The following is a 21,791-nucleotide window of genomic DNA, read 5'->3' on the forward strand; positions in this document are numbered from 1 at the left end:
GTCAAAGTTTCCCAAGGATTACCGAGGACTCAACAAGAACCGAATGAGCCGTGGCGAAGTTTGCCGAGGATTACCAAAGATTCTGAAGAGTGAGTAGATGATACTGTGCAAGCCTGAGGCGCGTTACCTACTGGAAATTTAATTTACATTTTATTAAAACCTGCAAAACTTTTCTGTCGGTTGATGTAAATTTTACAATCGTTTATTGTGCATGCATATTATATTTAAAGTTAAGCGAAATCAAGTTATAAGACTGGTTTATTCATTCTTTATACAGTAGACATGTAGAACATCTGCGTTTGTGCATCAGTGTCTGTAATGTGTGCTGCTGTAGGTGTGAAACTTTTAGGAATCTTAAGTTGTAGGCTAGTCAATATTGGTCAGTCAATCGTATCTGACAAAGGATCCGCGAATTAAATGGTGACCACAAACACCATTAACTTAAAGGGGTCATTTAATGCAATTTCAGTTTTTCCTTTCTCTTTTGAGTGTTACAAGCTCTTGGTGCATAAAGAAGATCTGTAAAATTGCAAAGACTAAAGTCTCAAATCCAAAGAGATATTCTTTATAAAAGTTAAAAGTCAACCACACCCCCCTAAAACGCCTCATTCTAACATGCCCCAACATCTCTACAACACTAAGTGGGAATATTTGCATAAAGCCGCTCAAATGTTCATGCAAAGAAAGAAGGCGTAACTTTTATTCTCTTTGTTGCCGCTGCTGCAATGTTGTGGAGTCGCTGTGTGTTGTAAAAGCAAAACTACTTTCTTTGGCCTTCCAAAAGAGGACACGACTAGAATCGGACTTTGCATCACCAATGACCACTCAAAGGTGCTGTATGTAGGATTGACAAAGAGTGGTTGAACTAGGTATTGCAGTCCAAATTCAAAATATTGGAGAGGGTTTTTTTCACCCAGCCCCTCCTCCTCAGACTTGATGCACGCAGGTTGCCAGATTGACAACACCAACAGGAACGAGCGCACTTGACGATGAATGAAATAAAATATGCTGTGTTTTCCACCAACTGGCAACTGAAATACAATTGGGTAAATTGGCAGTGGACGGGTTTTACAAACCAAAGGAGAATAACTGACTGTAGCATTGTTTTTCAGATAAACAAGTATGTTACCTTAGCATGTTTCTTAAATATATGCAAACATATTATGGTATTTTTATGCTTTAGTAGAGTCAAAATCTTACATACAGCACCTTTAAAAAGAAATAAAGAGAAATGAGAAACAGTTTGATTTTCTTTTTTTCGTTTTGTTTAAGAAACGGAAAACGAAAATTTAGCTGGATTTTTTTGTACTTTTGTTCATGGGTAAAAAAAATGAGATTATGCTTTAAAATTTGTTTTGAATGTGTGGGCGGCGCTGAAATGCCCCTTTCATCCCTTCTGTACTGCACTGATACACGGCAACCACGAGCACAGTTTAGAATCTACATGATTAATAAACTCTGCTCACCTGCCACTTCTCTTCTGTTGAAAATGAACTTTCATTTCTCTAAGAAGGAAAATAATTGTGAGGATACTACCTTTTCTAGTATCTTGGACTTAAAAGGGAGATTAGAGATTGGTCTGTAATTAACTAGTTCTTTTGGGTCAAGTTATGGTTTTTTGATAAGAGGTTTAATAACAGCCAGTTTGAAGGTTTTGGGGACATATCCTAATGACAATGATGAATTAATAATAGTCAGAAGAGGATCTATGACTTCTGGAAGCACCTCTTTTAGGAGTTTAGATGGAATAGGGTCTAACATACATGTTGTTGGTTTAGATGATTTAACAAGTTTATACAGTTCTTCCTCTCCTATAGTAGAGAATTAGTGAAATTGTTCCTCTGGCGATCTATAGCACACTATCTGATGCGATACTGTAGCTGATGGCTGCATGGTTACAATTTTATATCTAATAGTATCTCTCTTGGAAGTAAAGTAGTTCATAAAGTCATTACTGCTGTGCTGTTGGGAAATGTCAACACCTGTTGATACTTTATTTTTTCGTAAATTTAGCCACTGTAATGAATAAATATCTGGGGTTATGTTTGTTTTCTTCTAAAAGAGACAAAAAGTAATCAGATCTAGCCATATTTAATGCTTTTCTGTAGGATAGGGTACTTTCCCACCAAACAATACAAAATACTTCTAATTTTGTTTTCCTCCAGCTGCGCTCCATTTTCCCCAATAGCACTAACTCGGATATAAAATCAGCACATTCTTTAATAAATTCTGTATGGTGCCCTGGTGACCTGTTTACAGTAGCCAGTACAAACATCACAGGGGATTTATCATTAACGTGTTTCTCTGGATAATGTTATATATGAAGCACCATTACTTCAAATGAGTCATACTTGAAGCCCGCCCTCTGAGAAATACTGAAAACATTGTTATAATTTGAAACAACACCTCCCCCTTTAGCTTTTGGACGTGGCTCATGTTTATAACAGTAATCTTGGTGGGGGGGGACTCATTTACAATAATGTAATCATCAGGTTTTAGCCAGGTTTCTGTCAAACAGAGCACATCTAGGTTATGATCAGTGATCATATCATTTACAAAATGTGCTTTCGTAGAAAGAGACCTGATTTTCAATAAGCCAAGCTTATTAAACAAAGATGGCGCCGCCGAGTTCAGACGCCGTCCAGGTCGCTGTGCTTAGATTGTGTTTTTATTTACTTTTTTTAACTTACTTTTGCTTTCCCTTTTAACATTTATATTTTCATCTGTGTCGTATTCTTTAATAATTGCACTGTCCATGGAGCGGACCTGACTCACATTTCACTGCTGGTTTTATATTCTCTATATAATCATGTATGTGATGAATAAAAATCTTGAATCTTTATCATTTGTTTATCCGTATTACATCTGTTTTTTTATTTGTTGAACATCAAATAAATTTTTACTCTTAAATTGGTTTGGAAGTTTTTTGTATTTTCTAGTTTGGGGAACAGACCAGAGGTGTCAAGTAACGAAGTACAAATACTTCATTACCTTACTTAAGTAGAAATTTTGGGTATCTATACTTTACTGGAGTAATTATTTTTCAGCCGACTTTTTACTTCTACTCCTTACATTTTCACACAATTATCTGTACTTTCTACTCCTTACATTTTAAAATAGGTTTGTTACTGCTATTTCATTTGGCCTTGTTTTCATTCCGGCTTGTCATCATTCAAAAAAAAAAAAAACCTATCCAGATAAATCGCCCCATCCGGATGAAGTGAATTTGATTGTGGTTGGATGAGAAGTATAAACATATACCATTCCGACACCCTATTGGTTTGTACACGATCCATCGCACCTGTCCTGCACATGACACAAATCACATCACACTCCAGAAAGGACATAACCAGTGTTGGGTTCGTTTATCAAAAAATATATTTCTTAAAAGTTATTATTTCTCACTACTGGCTCATTTATCAAATGGGTGCTTTCTCTTCTTCCTCCGAAAATTACTGTAGGTAGTTCGGTAGCGAGACTTTAAAATAAATAAGCGTTTGCGATTGACAACGTGATTGACAATGTTGTGATAAGTAGGCTATACCAACTTTGTAACTTGTTACCCCCCCCCCCAACACTGGACATAGCAGACGTATGTAGCGAATACAGGAAGTTATCAATCAAGAAGGTATTAGAATTATGAGTTAGTTTTCATTTTTATTTTTTGATTAATCACTTAGATTAATCATTCATTTTGACAGCACTAATGTTTATTATATATAGACAACCATACAAGGGTAATTGTTTCTAAACCTGCCCTGGGTACACCAATTTTCTTGTCCATTGCCCTCGCAGATTCCTGCAGCTAAGCTTGGATGTACATTTACATTCCATTAAAGGTTATTGATGACATGCCTCTGAAGTTTGACTTTTTGCACCATTACAACACTTTTAGGCAACTAGTCATCATATCTCTAGTTCTTTAATGTATTTGCATTATACTAAAGTGCATTCATTTTCAATGGTCATATATGCGGCTGAAACAGGTAGCCTAGTGCATCCCAAATTTTTCAACATGAACATTTTAATATAACATTATAGTCATTATGGCCTATGGCCTTTAGAAAAATGTTTTTTTGAGGAGGTGGGGTAGTGCACAATAGACCCCTGTGGTGTGACCTAAGCTTTTGTTCTTAATGGCATTTTTTTCCCTTACATTACTTTTACATTTACATTTAATCATTTAGAAGACGCTTTTATCCAAAGCGACTTACAAATGAGAACAATAGAAGCAATCAGATGAACAAGAGAACAACAACGGTATACAAGTGCCATGACAAGTCTCAGTTAGTCTAGTACAGAACACGTAGCCAGTTTTTTTTTTTTTTTTTTTTTTTTTTTAAGAATATGACAAGAAAACAAAAGGTAAGTACTAGTATTAGTTGGTTAAGTGCTGGCGAAAAAGATGAGTCTTTAGATGTTTTTTGAAAATGAGTAAAGACTCAGCTGTTCGAATTGATATAGGGAGGTCATTCCACCAGCTGGGCGCAGTCCAGGAAAAGGTCCGTGAGAGTGATTTTGAACCTCTTTGGGATGGCACCACAAGGCGTCGTTCACTTGCAGAGCGCAAACTTCTGGAGGGGGCATAAGATTGAACTAATGAGCTTAGGTATGTTGGTGCCGTGCCAGTGGTCATCTTGTAGGCTAGCATCAGTACCTTGAATTTGATGCGAGCGGCTACTGGTAGGCATTGTAGGCTTGCTCTGACAGGAAGGGTCTAATCTTCCTAATGTTGTATAAGGCAAATCTGCAGGACCGGGTCATTGTAGCAATATGGTCTGTGAAGCTTAACTGATGATCCATCACAACTCCTAGGTTTCTGGCTGTCCTGGAAGGAGTTATGGTTGACGAACCCAGCTGTATAGAGAAGTTGTGATGAAACGATGCGTTAGCTGGAACCACCAACATTCAGTCTTAGTAAAGTTGAGCTGAAGGTGATGGTCATTCATCCAGCTAGAAATGTCACTCAGACAGGCTGAAATGCAGGCAACTACCGTCGGGTCATCTGGTTGGAATGAGAAGTAGAGTTGAGTGTCATCAGCGTAGCAGTGATAGGAAAAGCCATGCTTCTGAATGACAGATCCTAATGATGTCATGTAGATGGAGAAGAGAAGTGGTCCAAGTACTGAGCCTTGAGGAACCCCAGTAGCAAGTTGTTGTGACTTAGAAACTTAACCCCTCCAAGACACCCTGAAGGATCTATCAGAAATGTAGGACTTAAACCACTGGAGTGCGTTTCCAGAGATGCCCATCTTTCTGAGGGTGGACAGGAGTATCTGGTGATTAACGGTGTCAAAAGCAGCAGACAGGTCCAGCAAAATGAGTACCGAGGATTTTGAAGCTGCTCTTGCTTCAGTAACCGAGAGCAGGGCAGTCTCAGTTGAGTGGCCGCTTTTGAAGCCAGATTGGTTTCTGTCCAGGAGGTTGTTCTGTACAAGAAACATAGAGAGCTGGTTGAACACAGCTCGTTCAAGTGTCTTTGCAATGAATGGAAGAAGGGATACCGGTCTGTAGTTTTCTAGAAGTGCTGGATTTAGAGATGGTTTCTTCAGCCGTGGGCTTACCCGAGCCTGCATAAATGCTGAGAGAAATGTTCCAGAGTGAAGAGAGGAGTTGATAATGTGAGTAAGTGAAGGTATGACTGAAGAAGAAATCACTTGAAGGAGGCAGAGGTGGAAAGAGTACAAAAATATTCTACTCAAGTAAAAGTACCATTACATCATTGAAATTTTACTTAAGTACAAGTAAAAGTACCAGTCTAAAAATCTACTCAAGTAAAAGTAAAAAGTAGCTCATTTAAAATTTACTCAGAGTAAAAATTACTTAGTTAAATTTTAACAGTGGGAGGGAGGCAAAAATGGGACCAAGGGTGTCGAACTCAGTTCCTGGAGGGCCACAGTGTTGCACAGTTTAGATATAACCCTAATTAAACACACCTGATCCAGCTAATCTAATCATTTAGGTTTATTTGAAAACTACATAGTAGGTGTGCTGGAGCAGGGTTAGAACTAAACTCTGCAGGGCTACGGCCCTACAAGAACTGAGTCTGACACCCCTGGGATAGGCCTATTAATCTCAAACTAGTTGTTTTTAATTAAAGGAATAAGTTATTTAGAATAATAAGACATTTGGGCTGTTACCAGGCAAATCAGTATCAACAAACTCATCTTTTCAATGCAGAGGAAATGCAGAAGCTTCATCAGAAGTGGCATTTAGATTTAGTTATTTACACACTGTTTAGTGCAGGACAAGAATGCATTTAACCTGCAGTTACACATGCATGAATAATGTTTTGATATACAAGACATAAAATGTTGAATACTCATTTGAAATTATAAGAAATTAATTATTTAAAAAAAATCAAAAGATACTTTTAATGTGAAATTAAAATGGCCAGTATGTGTCAGCAAGTCACTGTTAATAAGTGAGTCATTGCAATTGAACCGAATCATTTAAACGGTTGATTCATTCAGGAACAAAACACTTTCATGTTGCTCAGAGATGCAAAACTGTGCTTTGGTGGCTGTGTTTGGAATTACTTTTTGTTGAAGAAATAGAGCAAAAACAGGCAATGTGGTGTCTAAAACGCAAGTCTCTTAATTAACTTGTTTACTGACCTCTTGTAAAAAAAAAATTTAAAAAAATTAAATAAAAAAATAACTTTATGTATTCATGATGATTTTTGGAGGAAAAGACGGCATTCTTTGTGTGATTTTGATTTACTATATAAAATGATATATGTAAATTTTCTGCCCCTATATCTTCAATTTTGTGATCATTCTAAATGCATTTTAGCAGACTGAATCACACAGTGAAAGAACGCACTATGAGCGCGCACATCATTAAAACAATTATGATATTATCGCAGACGATATATATCGCACACTCAGCACCACTGTCTTTTTGGCTAATTTGTGCAAAACCTCTTGCTAAAATGTCAAAGCTTCATTTTAACCACCAGTGCAACGATGCAATTATTTAGCTTACCTCTGCATGCTTGCGAAGGGTTGATGTCTTGTCGAGATTTTATAAGCTGCTAGTTTGGTCTCCCTAGGTAAGCACAGTTTACAATGCATAATAAAGCATAAATATGGCCAGGGGTTCACTTTATTTCCTTCGAGTTCAACTTCAGAATATGACGGGGTTTTTTACTCAGTAATTAATGTGTTTTAAAATGTAGCGAAGTACAATACTTCAAAAAAATATATACTTAAGCAAAAGTAAAATTACAGATTTTAAAAATGACTTTAAAAAGTAGAAGTACACAAAAAAGCTACTCAATTACAGTAACGCGAGTAAATGTAATTCGTTACTTTCCACCTCTGGTGAGTGGGGATCGGATCAAGTGGACAAGTAGTAGGATGACTGGACAGGATAAGTTTGGAAACGTCCGTCTCTGAGAGTGGAGAGAAGGAGAAGAGAGAGTGTGCATTCGTCGTTGTGAAGTTATCCTCAGTCTGCGGTGTGGAGAATTGGTCACTGATGGTTCTTGTCTTATTTGTGAAGAAAACTGCAAAGTCGTCAGCTGTAAGAGTCGATGGAGGAGGAGGTGGAGGCGGACTAAGAAGAGAAAGTTTTGAAGAGTGTCCGAGCGTCACAACAGTTGTTAATTTTGTTGTGGTAGTATGATGTTTAAGCAGTGAAGACATTTGCAGAGAAGGAACAGAGGAGAGACTGATACACACTGAGGTCAGTAGAGTTTCTTGATTTATGCCATTTCCTCTCTGTAGCCCTGAGTTTAGAGCGATGTTCACGGAGAACATCGGGCAGCCAGGGGGCAGATGGGGTGGTGCGTGCTGGTCTAGATGACAGTGGGCAAAAGTTGTCCAAGCAAGAGGTTAGAGTGGAGCAAAAAGTGTCCAGAGCTGAAAACTGAGAGAGTGAAGGATGAAACGACAGAGGATAGGCGAGATGGAGAGAGTGAGCGTAGGTTCCGTCGAAAGGTGACCTGCGTTGGAGCGTGTGCTGCTTCAGGAGTAAGTGCTAGGTTAGCAGTAATGAGGAAGTGGTCTGAGGTGTGCAGTGGAGCAACTAAAGAGTTGTTCACGGAGCAACAGCATGTGTAGATGAGGTCCAGTTAGTTGCCTGATTTGTGAGTCGCTGTAGTAGACACTCACTTGAGATCAAATGAGGCGAGCAGAGTGTTGAAGTCAGCAGCCTGGGGTTTATCTAGGTGGATGTTGAAGTCACCAAGCAGTACCAGAGGAGTACCATCTTCAGGATAGTTTGATAGCAGCACATCCAACTCCTCCAAGAAGTTTCCCAATTGACCTGGGGGACGATAAATGACCACAAAGTGGATTTTAACAGGGTGGGTTACAGTAATAGCATGTAATTCAAATGAACCGTTACCTGTAGGTGATGGTTGAAGATCAAATTTCCAATCTTACTTTTACTTTTATACTTTAAGTAGTTTTGAAACCAGTACTTTTACACTTTTACTTGAGAAAAAAGCTTGAGTTGATACTTTAACTTCTACAAAAATCTTTGTAAACCCTAGTATCTATACTTCTACTTGAGTAATGAATGTGAATACTTTTGACACCAGTGGAACAGACACAGTCTCTACAGTGTGATATCTAGGTAAAAGAGTATCTATGTGCTGAGAATTAACTGATTTCTGTGATCCACCAATGATCAAACCAGTTGTCTACAATAGCTTAGACAGAGGTGCATCTAATGAATCTTCAATCGATTTACAATCTGGACAAGTTGACACTAGTTGCTGAAAGTAAGAGCCAGTCTGCAGATTTTGACCGATTTCATAGAAAATTGCATAGTGTATGATGGCCACAGACTCTGATTTTTTTTTTCCCAAGATATCAAACATGTTTGATATTATGACCCAATTTAAGAAAACATATTGTTTTTATTTGTCACACTTCTCTTGAAAATGAGGCGCATGTGAGTTTGTTGTGTTCAGAATGACATGAAATTCCGGTTAGTGTGTGATATTCAGTCATTTAATGTATGATTGTCAGGGACCAGACAAGCCCGGTCTCATCAATCCCACAGCGATCACGTTCCCCGGAGTATTAATCACCTGCACCTGCACATAATCAGCAACCTCATCACAGAGCACTAAAAAACACTCGCCACAGCCCCAGTTCGATGTCAAGCCTCCAACAGGAACAGACCATATGCCATTGTCTCCCGACCTGTTGATTCACCGCGGACTCAAGTACATAAAGTATACTCACCTTTGAAACACTAACCTCTGTGTCATTGTCCTCCTGCTTGCAGGACTCCTGCTTAATTCCCTGCTACCTGTGATCTGAAGTTCCTCTGAACTCCCAGTGTGTTTCTCTGAGCTTGCTTGGTTGTACCCGCACCTGAAGGAAAGAGAGACAAGTGCCAATCATCTGTGACGGCTTGGCATTAACATATCTATTCAAGACGTGCTCACCTGCATTCAGCCCCGCACTGAGTATCTGCACCGAACCTGAACCAGAAGTCCCTAAGAACTCACCTTGCATTTGTGATTTGCAAATAAACACTGTGATTGGATTCACTTACCTCTGTCTCTCGTTTATATCCTGACAGAAGGCTTGACCCACACCGCAATGAATCCAACACAGCCTGAAGACAGCGCTTCCGCAAACCCTGCTTCCACGCTGGTGTACATCGCCAACACCGTCTTGCGACCAGCGCCCTTCTCTGGTCGGGCGGAAGACTGTAACGGGTTTCTCTTGCAATGCTCGCTCGCCCTTGAACAGCATGCTCACCAATATCCCATGGAAAGATCCAAAATCTCGTTTATTATCCAGCAGCATCTCTCCGGGCAGCGTTGAGATGGGCTGAAGCGTTGTGGTTTCAAGAGTCGCCGATCACCTCGTCGGTGCAAAGTTTCATTAATCATTTCAAAGAAGTGTTTGGACGTCCCGTAGGTGATTCCTCTGTCAGCGACCAACTATTACAGTTACGCCAAGGTAAACGATCAGTTTCTGAGTATTTCCTGGAATTCCGAACCCTAGCGGCGGTGAGTGGGTGGAATGAAAAAGCCCTCCTTACGGTTTACCGAAGAGGATTAAACTCCACGCTTCGCCTCCAGCTCGCTATTTATGATGACAATTTGGGGTTAGAAAAATTCATGCAACAAGCTCTCCGAGTTCATCTAAGATCACAATCTTGCTATCGGGAAGTTCATGCTCCAGTTCCTGTTCCCCATCAAAACCTACCCGAAGAATCCCCAGAACTGAAATCGGAAAAGATGCAAGTGGAAACCCATAAGCTGTCTCAAGCAGAACATACCCGTCGGCGAGAACGAAATCTATGCCTCTACTGTGGGAACAAAGGACATTTCGTTCGAACATGCCCGTCTCGCCCTCCTCGATTACTGGTGAGTTCAGTCCATCACCAACCCTCTGTATCCACTCCATTAACCATATGTGTTACTCTGAAGTCTCGAGATTTCAACGTCGCAGTCTCCGCCATCGTGGACTCTGGGTCAGCGGGCAACTTCATATCCGGAGATCTTGCAAGGACGCTCCAACTCAAATGGACCCGTACCTCTAAGCCGTACTCCATCCATGCAGTGACTGGCGAAGTTATCAACCAGGGGTATGTAACATCGCAGATAACACCTATCACCCTATGTGTTGAAAACAGTCATCACGAACTATTTGACCCATTCATTCTTGAAAATAGCCAAGCTGATGTAATTCTAGGCCATCCATGGCTCATTCGACATCAACCCACTATCAATTGGAAAACTGGTAAAATCCTGAACTGGGGCTGTGACTGCCTAAACTCACTTCCCGCCCAACCTGAACCTGTGTCCATGAATTCCACCTCCATTGAAAGTCCAAAAGAAAATTTGTCAGTCAACATTCCTCCGTGTTATTCATCTTTTGCAGATGTATTCAGTCCTACGGCAGCCTCCAAATTACCTCCACACCGACCTTGGGATTGCGCAATCGGCTTGATCCCAGGAGAACCTATTCCCAAGGGTCGGATATACTCATTGTCCATCCCCGAACAAGCCGCCATGCAAGAATATATCGAAGAGCATCTGAAACAAGGGTACATTAGACCTTCCACCTCTCCAGCTGCCGCCAGCTTCTTCTTTGTCCCCAAAAAGGACGGGGCTTGCGGCCCTGCATAGATTATAGAGCCCTCAACAAAATCACAGTAAAATTCAGTTATCCGCTCCCTCTAGTCCCGTCTGCCCTAGAACAACTCAGAGATGCTCGTATATTCACCAAACTGGACCTCAGAAGTGCATACAATCTAATTAGGATTAGAGAAGGCGACGAATGGAAAACGACGTTCATCACCCCTGCAGGACACTACGAATATCTGGTGATGCCGTATGGCCTGGTAAACGCCCCCGCTGTGTTCCAAAGTTTCATGGATGAGGTCCTCCGAGAATTCCTGAACCACTTTGTTCTCGTGTATATTGACGATATTCTCATCTTCTCCCATAACAGATCTGTCCATCAACATCATGTCTCCCAAGTACTCCAACGGCTCCGAGAGTTTTCCCTGTTCTTGAAAGCAGAAAAGTGTGTTTTCCACCAGACCTCCATCGAATTCTTGGGTTATCACCTCAGTGAAAAGGGAGTCAGGATGGATAACCGAAAGACCCAAGCCATCACCTCCTGGCCCACTCCTACATCAATCAAAGAGTTACAGAGATCCCTGGGTTTCGCAAACTTTTATCACTGGTTCATAAACCAGTACAGTATGATAACAGCCCCGTTAACATCGCTCCTGAAGGGGAAGCCAAAGACCCTTCACTGGACTCCAGAAGCGGAACATGCTTTCCAGACATTGAAGACCGCCTTCACCACTGCTCCCCTGCTCCAGCATCCAGATCCAGAAAAGAAGTTCATTGTCGAGGTGGATGCCTCAAAGACAGGCGTAGGAGCCATCTTGTCACAGTACCCAGAGAACTCATCCAAACCCATGCCTTGTGCCTTCTTTTCCCGAAAATTATCGCGGAAAGGAACTACGATATTGGGAACCGAGAACTCCTAGCTGTAAAGCTTGCCCTGGAAGAATGGCGGCATTGGTTGGAAGGGGCCAGACATCCGTTTCTTGTGCTTACCGACCACAAAAACCTCCAGTATTTGAAGGAAGCCAAGAGACTTAACCCTCGCCAAGCTCGATGGGCTCTATTTTTCACATGGTTCCACTTTCAGATATCCTACCGTCCTGGGTCAAGAAACACGAGAGCAGATACCCTGTCCCATCTCCACGCTCCCGAAGAAGATATCGAAGAACCAGAAACCATCCTACCTACCAAACTCGTCGTCAGTCCCATTCAGTGGGACCTTGATGATCAAATCCAAGAACTATCACAGAACATGCCCGTACCCCCAGAATGCCCCGCTGACAAAACCTACGTACCTGAAGATCTTCGTACTTCCCTCATCTCCTCCGCTCACTCATCTGTTGGAACAGGTCATCCCGGCATCAGCAAGACATACTCCACCCTCCAGCAAAAATACTGGTGGCCAAGAATACAGGACGACGTCAAGACGTTTGTCCAGGGATGCACACTCTGCGCTATAACCAAAGTGCCACGTCAGTTACCCACCGGAAAGCTAGTCCCTTTACCCATCCCTCATCGTCCTTGGACCCATGTTGGGGTCGATTTTGTTACTGACCTCCCAGTCTCTGATGGAAACACATGTATTCTCATAGCCATCGACCGATTCTCAAAAGCGTGCAAACTCATCCCTCTCAAAGCCTTGCCTACAGCTTTTGACACGGCAGAGTTACTATTTGAACATGTGTTTCGCAATTTCGGCATCCCAGAAGAAATTGTGTCTGATAGAGGACCCCAGTTCATCTCCAGAGTCTGGCGATCATTCTTCACCCTAAGTGTCACAGTAAGCTTAACATCCGGTTACCACCCACAAACAAATGGACAAACTGAACGAAAGATTCAAGACATCAGCCGTTTCCTCAGAACATTCAGTCACTCCAACCAGAACCTCTGGAGCCGCTACCTGGCCTGGGGAGAATATGCCCAAAACTCACTCCGATAAGCATCCACAAACCTAACTCCATTTCAATGTATCTTAGGATACCAACTTCCACTGTTCCCCTGGTCCGGTGAACCATCCGAGGTCCCCGCCGTGAATACCTGGATGCAAAACAGTGAAAGAGTTTGGAATCAGGCACACCACCACCTTCAACAGGCTATAAATCGCCACCAGCAATTCGCTGATACCCACCACCGCCAAACTCCCACTTATCAACCGGGACAACTGGTAAGGCTCTCCACCCGTGATATCTGATTAAAGCAACCCTGCCGTAAATCAAGCCCAAAGTACATTGGTCCTTTTCCTGTGGAAAAACAAATCAACCCGGTCACTTACCGACTTCGCTTACCCGCTCAGTATCGGATTCACCCCACCTTTCATGTCTCCCTATTAAAACCTCATCACTTACCTGTTTCTGTTCCCTCTGCAGACCCGGTCCCTGGCGATAACCCCCTGATACCACCCGTAGAAGCCGAGCCCATCTACACGGTAAAGGAGATACTGGACTCCCGTCGTGGTGGGCGACTCGAATACCTGGTGGACTGGGAGGATTATGGTCCAGAAGAAAGGTGTTGGGTGCCTCGTCATGATATCCTTGACCCCAATCTGTTCACTGAATTCCATGCACAGTATCCGGAGAAACCGCCCCCACGACCCCACGGCAGACCCCCACGACTTCGGAGGGGGGGGTAATGTCAGGGACCAGTCAAGCCCGGTCTCATCAATCCCACAGCGATCACGTTCCCCGGAGTATTAATCACCTGCACCTGCACATAATCAGCAACCTCATCACAGAGCACTATAAAACACTCACCACAGTCCCAGTTCAATGTCAAGCCTCCAACAGGAACAGACCATATGCCGTTGTCTCCCGGCCTGTTGATTCACCATGGACTCAAGGACGTAAAGTATACTCACCTTTGAAACACTAATCTCTGTGTCATTGTCCTCCTGCTTGCAGGACTCCTACTTAATTCCCTGCTACCTGTGATCTGAAGTTCCTCCGAACTCCCAGTGTGTTTCTCCGGTGTGTTTCACCTTGCATTTGTGATTTGCAAATAAACACTGTGATTGGATTCACTTACCTCTGTCTCTCGTTTATATCCTGACAATGATGCCCAGTTTCCCTCTGGATTTACAAAGTCAGCAAGTGTATGTTGCCTAGTGTTTCAAAATCTGTTCAGATTTTAAAAGTTGTGCAGTGTATTTCAGCCTTTAGTGTTACAATTTCTAAAAATCTTAGTATGGAAGAATATTCAGGACTTTTTTCAAAAGCAATTGCAAATTGTATTTTCAATTGTATTTTCCACATGTGGGCGTATCAATTGTGACATAATCCAAATGCAGTTGCAAATCTTGCATTAACGTTTGCATTTTCGCTTTCGCAAACGCACAGTAGCTAACTGCCACTTTCAATTGAAAAAGCAAAGTCCATTTGCAACTGTATTTCCCATGTCTTACAAGTCATGAGCCTGCCCTGTTTAAATAGCAATATTAATGACCACATTTACTTTTTCACTCTCTCTGCATCGTGCATGTAATCTGCCAAAACTCAAATGAAATTGCAATTCCTTTTGCATTTGAATTTCCTATGCCTTCAGGGAAAGCTGTCAGTCAATGTGAGGGGGCGGGAGTATACAATGGGGCATGTTTGTATTGGGAGGTGACGTCACTCACAGACGATTATGGCAAGCCATTGTAACATTTAATCTATAAACTACACTAGTATCTAATTTAACGTTACTAGTACTTATTTTTTAGATACTAGTATCTTTTCCATTAAGTACTAGTACTTATTCATTAACTACTAATGTTTATTTTTAGGTACTAGTGCTTATTCTTTAGCTACTAGTGTCTTTTTTAAAGTTACTAGTATTATTCATTAGATACTAGTACTTAAAAAAACTTAAAAAACTAGTACTTAATCATTAGATACTAGTACTTATTCATTAGATGATAGTGCTTATTTACTAGTACTTATTCATTAGATACTAGTACTTATTTATTAGGTACTAGTATTTATTCATTAGATACTAGTACTTATTGATTAGATACTAGTATTTATTTATTAGATACTAGTACTTATTCATTAGATACTAGTACTTAATTCAATAGTCACTAGAAACTTTTATATTGTTACTAGTAACAAATTTAACATTTTAGCTATTGACTTCTAGGGATCCATCTCTGAGATATCAACTATTCAGTTTTGACTAGTATGTATTCCTCTAGTGACTATCACTTAATTTTTATGTACTAGTAATTCATTAGATACTAGTACTTGTCCATTAGATACTAGTACTAATTTTTTAGATACTAGTACTTATTTATTAGATACTAGTACTTATTCATAAGGTACTAGTGCTTATTTATTAAAAACTAGTACTTGTTCATTAGATACTAGTATCTATTAAATAGATACTAGTATTTATTCAATAGATACTAGTACACATTTATTAGATACTAGTACTTATTCGAAATGTTACTAGTATGATTTTTTATTTTACTAGTATTTTTTTTAATTGAACTCTACTGTAGCCATTTGGACTAGTCATAACAAAACGAGTAAAAAAGCAGATCTGACTAGTAAGATAATAGTTACTAGTAGTAATTACAAAATATACTAGTGTCTAATAAATAAGTACTAGTACCTAATGAATAACTACTAGTATCTATTAAATAAGCACTAGTATCAAATGAATAAGTACCAATATCTAAAATATAAGTACTAGTATCTAATGAATGCTTACTAGTAATATTTAAATAGATAGTCACTACTGCAGTAATTTATAGTCAGAAATTAAAAGATGATATCAAAAACAGAATAACTATAGCTCGCTGTTCATTTGGAGATATCTTCAACCTCATAAAGAACTAGTGAGAATGTATTTGGAGATATCTTCATTTAAACAGATCATTACATAAACATGAGTACCTACCGTCCAATCAGAGTTAGGGTGACCAGACGTCCCGAAAATCTAAACTGTTGTCCCGAATCCCGAATCTGGCCCTAATTGTCCCGAAAATTATACTTAACCAAAATCTTGAGTAGTTATTGTTTGATAAACATTAAAAACTGTCTGCGGAGGTTGAGTCGTCCTGCAACCAGCCCCCGCCGGCTGCTCATTGGCTGCAACATCTTTTTTCTAAGTTCTAAAAAAAAAATACTGTAGGCGGCTTGGCGCAAATTTAGATATGCATTGATAAGCTAATTTTCATTTATTCCGTTGGCATGGCTGGTGTTCCGGAACTCCAACACGCTGCTAAAAAGCAAAAACACCTCTGCAGGTACCGGGAGGAGTGGGTGGGGAAGTATCCATGGATTGCCACAGCCTTAAGCGATGAAAGTAAAGCGTTCTGCAAAGTGAGTAGGAAAGAGTTTGGTGTTTCTCACGGAGGGGAGGCAGATGTTAGGCTGCATGCTAGCAGCAAACTACACTGTACCAACACCACGATAGTACAGACCAACACGTTGGTCTCATGAATTTTATTGTTTCTATTCATTTATCTAATTAATCTATATGCACAAAGACAATACAACCTTTTTGTCCCCTTTTTGTTTTAAGCCTTGATGAAGAGAGCCAAGTTGCTGTTTTTTTTTGATTGATTGTTCAAAAAAAAATACTTCACTACACAATTATTTTGTTATTTTCGTTTAAGCTTATTAGCGTTAGGCTATACAGAAAGGTCTGATTTACGCACTGTTACTTAAGCATTGTATGAATATGTCTGAGGGAAATTAGCTGTTTAAGTGAAGGGAACGTTGTCTTTCTTCTCGTTTAATCTATAAAACAATTAATGTCAAAAGCCGTGTTACTATAATTAATTTTAGGTTTAATTATGGTGTGTTGTATGATATTTTTGTTTCCGTGACGTTAAAAGATATGAAGAGATTGCGCGGTCTCTCTTTTATAAGCCATGCTTATTACGACGAAACGTGTAATGTCCCACATGGAAAAAACCTATATGAGGAAATATGCACATATATGAAACCTATATGCAGTTTATATGCACATATATGATGCGTATATGCCACATATAGGCAAAATTGAGGTGCATATATGTGCATATACAGGCAGAGGTCTCCTGTATTGCTTCTTTATATCCACATTTTGTAGCTCATATCTCACTTTGGCAACTGTCATACATGATGCCTAGCTCATATTTTCTATTATCAAGGCAGTAACTAAGATCTAACTAAAAAAAAAAAATTATGCAAGAACTTGTGTGTGCGAACACGTGAAATTGGTATCACATTTAATTGGAATGTTATGGGATTTAACTATGGCATTTAAGTGAGAGGAGATGGAAAGCAACGATGTCTACACGTTTTCCTGAATCATTTACAAGGTCAATTCTTTCTTGTATGAAGATAGTGGAAAAGAAATGTATAACAAAATGGTTTGAAGTTTTTTTATGTTATGTTATGTTATGTTATGTTATGTTATGTTATGTTATGTTATGTTATGTTATGTTATGTTATGTTATGTTATGTTATTTCCATGTGGGGTAAAACACAGTAATACGCTTATTTTAAGTTAACATGGGCGTCTTTAATGGGTTTTTGCATGTGCAAACTTTTGCAATTGTCCCGTGAAGTTAAAAGTTGACATTAAACATGACTAACAACCAGGCTCTTTTCAAACGGGGCGGATTACAGGCGTTTCTGGTCTCGTGAAGGCGCTTCAGAGAGGAGTTTGTCGTTCCGAACGAGAATAAACAACTGATCTTTTTCACAAGGCTGTTATCAAAGCAGACTGCGTCTCAGGCTGTTCCCTAGGTAACTTCACTGAATTCCTAGGCATCGAGTCCCTGCAATGTTAAAGAGACTGTTATAGATTGAGCTATGGTTTATTGACCTGTAGGGGGCAATCTATTGCCGTTTGACTTGGCTTAAATACAGCAAAGAAGAAGATGTTAGTTGTAGATATAATCCACCTGTGAACCTGTGACATGTGTGTGTATTGTTTGCTGCTGGTTCCTCCTGAGTAAATTTCCTCATCTTGACCAGATCTGTCTCTCTCAAGTTATTACATTTTGATGACAAGGATGAAAGCAAGGAAAAGGATTTTTGAAAAGGTGAAAATGCTGGATCCGTACAGGTGGGAGCTTTGAAAAAAAAGATGGCCAACATGGTAGGAACAGTCACAGCATTTGATAGTCAATTGCAGTTTTGGGAAGAGTATTGTGAAATCTTGCAACATTTCTTAGAGGCAAATGAGATTACAGAAGCAGCCAAGCAAACAGCTATACTGTTGAGCACTGTAGGAAATCAAACATACAGTCTACTGAGGTATTTATTCCAGTTAAACCAGGAACAAACACTTTTGGAGAATTAGTGGATTTACTGAAAGAGCATTTCAATCCAAAGCCCAGTGAGATTGTACAATGGTTTAAATTCAATTCAAGATCAAGAGAAGAGGGGGAAAGTGTTCTTGAGTAGGTGGCAGTATTAAGGAAATTGGCTCATGATTGTTTATTGTGAAAAATTAACAGAGATGTTGCGGGATAGACTGGTATGTGGAATAAATGATTACCGTATTCAACGTAGACTGCTGGCAGAGTCAGAGTTAACATTTGAGAAGGCGCTGAAAATAGCTCAAGCATTGGAAATGCCAATAAAGATGTAAAGGATTTGCAAGCTCGACGTTCAGAAACATTCATTTCAATGAGAGTGCATAAAACGTCAGTAAAACAAGATAGTCAAGGTAGAGCATGTTACAGTTGTGGGAATTTGTGACATTTGGCCAATGAGTGTAGATTTATTTCAGATAAATGTCACAAATGTGGGAAACAAGTACATATAATGAAAGTATGTAGATCAAAAAGTTCCATCAGAGAAACAACCTTTCAAGGGGGAGAAAGACGCAACCAAATTGCGGCCAGAGGAGGACAGAGATCACATTATGTCAGCAGAGATGGAAAAAACTGAATCTGATGAAGAAGGTATTTTTACAGTGTACAGTTTGAAGGAGATGGCGATTCCTAAGGTTGCTCCCCTGGCTATCACATTGGCTGTAAATGATTCAAACATACCTTTTGAAGTGGATACGGGCTGTGGCGTGACTGTAATGAATGGGTCAAATTTCTCCAAATTATGGGAAGAACATAAAAATCCAGAATTAAAGACCTGTTTTTTGAAGTTAAAAACTTATACTGGCCAAGCCTTACCAGTGTTGGGTTCTGCGCAAGTGGTCGTCAGACACAAGGGAACAGTTAAGGAATTGCCAGTAGTGGTAGTGCCTGGAACAGAACCTAATTTATTGGGCAGAGGGTGGATCAAGGAACTGGGCATGAAATGGGAGGCCATACACAAGTTTCAAGGGGTTGAAAATTTAACCTTACCTGACGTACTTAGCAAACATACAGAATTGTTCAAAGAGGAATTGGGTGAATTGAAAGGTCAACCAGCAAAGATTTATGTGGACAAAGAAGCCATCCCCAGATTTTTCAAAGCCAGACCAGTTCCTAATGCAGTGAAAGCGAAGGTAGAAGTTGAAATAGAATGCCTGTTAAGAGAAAACATCATAGAAGAAGGTGGAAGTTCTGAATGGGCTGCAACTGTAGTGCCAGTTTTAAAGCCTGATAATACAGTATGACTGTGTGGTGATTACAAGCTAACAGTAAATCGTGTTTCAAAGGTGGAACAGTACCCCATCCCTTGATTAGATGATCTGTTTGCAACATTGTCAGGAGGGCAGAAGTTCACCAAACTGGATATGAGTTACGCTTACCATCAGATTGCATTAGATGCAGAGTCCAAGAAATATGTCACAGTGAATACCCGTAAGGGACTGTTGACTTCCATATTTTATCCCTTAGGAGTTTCTTCTAGTCCTGCTATCTTCCAAAGCACCATTGAGGGAGTACTGCAAGGTATTCCTTATGTGGCAGTTTTCCTGGATGACATCTTGGTGACCGGTCGCAATGATGGGGAGCATCTCCAAATGCTGGCCAGGGTATTGGAAAGGTTGCAGGAAGCAGGACTGCGTTTGAAACGGAGTAAATGTACTTTCATGGAAAAAGAGGTAATGTTCTTGGGTCATAAAGTAGATGAGACTGGCCTACACCCAGTACCCGAAAAAGTGACCTCGCCAAAGTACCACGCCAAAGACTGTGACTGAGTTGAAGGCCTGTTTGGGACTGTTTAACTACTATTACAAATTTTTGCCCAACTTGTCTACTGTTTAAAGGAGCTGTATGTAAGAAATCTATTTCAATTAATCATAAAATGGCCCTGATGTGTCGCTAGACATTAAGAAATCATGTTCATTTCAAATACTTATATCACTGACAACAGTAGTCCGGCCAGGATATTGTCATTTAAAAAGTGGACTTGCAGCCCTCAACTGATGTTGATGTTGTCATTTTGTGTTTTGGCCTGACGCGCCTCCCTCCACATATCTACCAATCACGAAGTCAGTAGTGTTTCGGGATCCGTGTTGCCAGCTTTGCTGTAACCTACCCTAACTCCAGTCGGATAAAAATGTCTAATGTTACTAAATCAAAAAGACCTCGTTAGAATTCAGAAATTCGTCATGACAAAGTCCGAAATAAAACCAGAATTTGTATTGGAGATGCTTTTGAAAGATGGAGACGGCTGAAAACTGAGAAGAATTTGAACACAGACGCCAACGTTGCTAATTTTCTCCTGGACAGGTAAGATTCATCTATGCTTGGCTAACTTGTACTTGATGTCAATGGACATTTCATATATTGATGACAGTCGAACAAAGTTATGCATGTTTGTGCAAAGTAACATAACGTTAGCTCACATGGACGTATGCTAACATTAGCGATGCATTAGAAGCCCGTTTCTCTGTCAATATGCTGAGACGCTGAGGAAAACAACATTAGCATGCTCATTTTGGCAATTAGAAAAGTAATTGAGACAGTAGCCTAGACTAACAGTTACCGTTCTGTCTGTCACATACGAGCATAAATCTTTACGATTATACTGTCACATACGAGCATACATCTTTACGATTATATTTAACTAATGACAATTAGTACATTTTTTTTAAATACATAATTACTTATCAAAATATCTCTCATGAAGCATAAACAATTAACAGAAAAAAAAACTTACTGTTTACGTCTGTTCGTCACTTGCCATTGGATGCAGCTCATCTGGCAACCTGGAGTCAGGGGGTAGGGGGAGGGGATACACCGCTCTACAGTATTTTTATAGTGATTGCAATACCAGTTTAGGCCACAATCCTACATACGGCTCCTTTAAGCCCCAGTGGTTGGAAGTTTACCATCGTTACAGATCATAAACCCTTGTTGTCTTTGTTTAACAAGTTAAAATCTGTTCCCCAAATGTCATCTCCTAGGATCCAGCGATGGGATGTGACATTAAGAGCATATGAATACAACATAATCTCCAAACCTGGTAAGGATCATGCAGATGCTCTAAGTCGGTTACCCTTGCTAACAGAATCTGTCCCTGAACAGGAGGAAAGAGTACTAATGCTGGAGAATGCAGTCATAACCTTGATTAAAGCAGAACAGGTGAGAAGTTGGACACAAAAAGATCCGGTATTATCCAGAGTGAGAGAAATGGTGCAACGCGGATTCCTGCAGGAATTAATAGGAGCAGAGTTTGACCCATTCACATCAAGAAAAGATGAATTAAGTGTACAGGATGGTTGTGTGCTTTAGGGGACTTGCGTAATCATTCCCAGTGTGGGTAGATCACAAGTCCTGAACCAGCTGCATCAGTGCCAACCCGGAGTGTCTAGGATGAAAGCTTTAGCCCGAAGTTATGTGTGGTGGCCCAAGTTGGACAAGGATGTG

The sequence above is a fragment of the Cyprinus carpio genome, chromosome A12 (assembly GCF_018340385.1).
Source record: "Cyprinus carpio isolate SPL01 chromosome A12, ASM1834038v1, whole genome shotgun sequence".
Taxonomy (NCBI): Eukaryota; Metazoa; Chordata; class Actinopteri; order Cypriniformes; family Cyprinidae; genus Cyprinus; species Cyprinus carpio.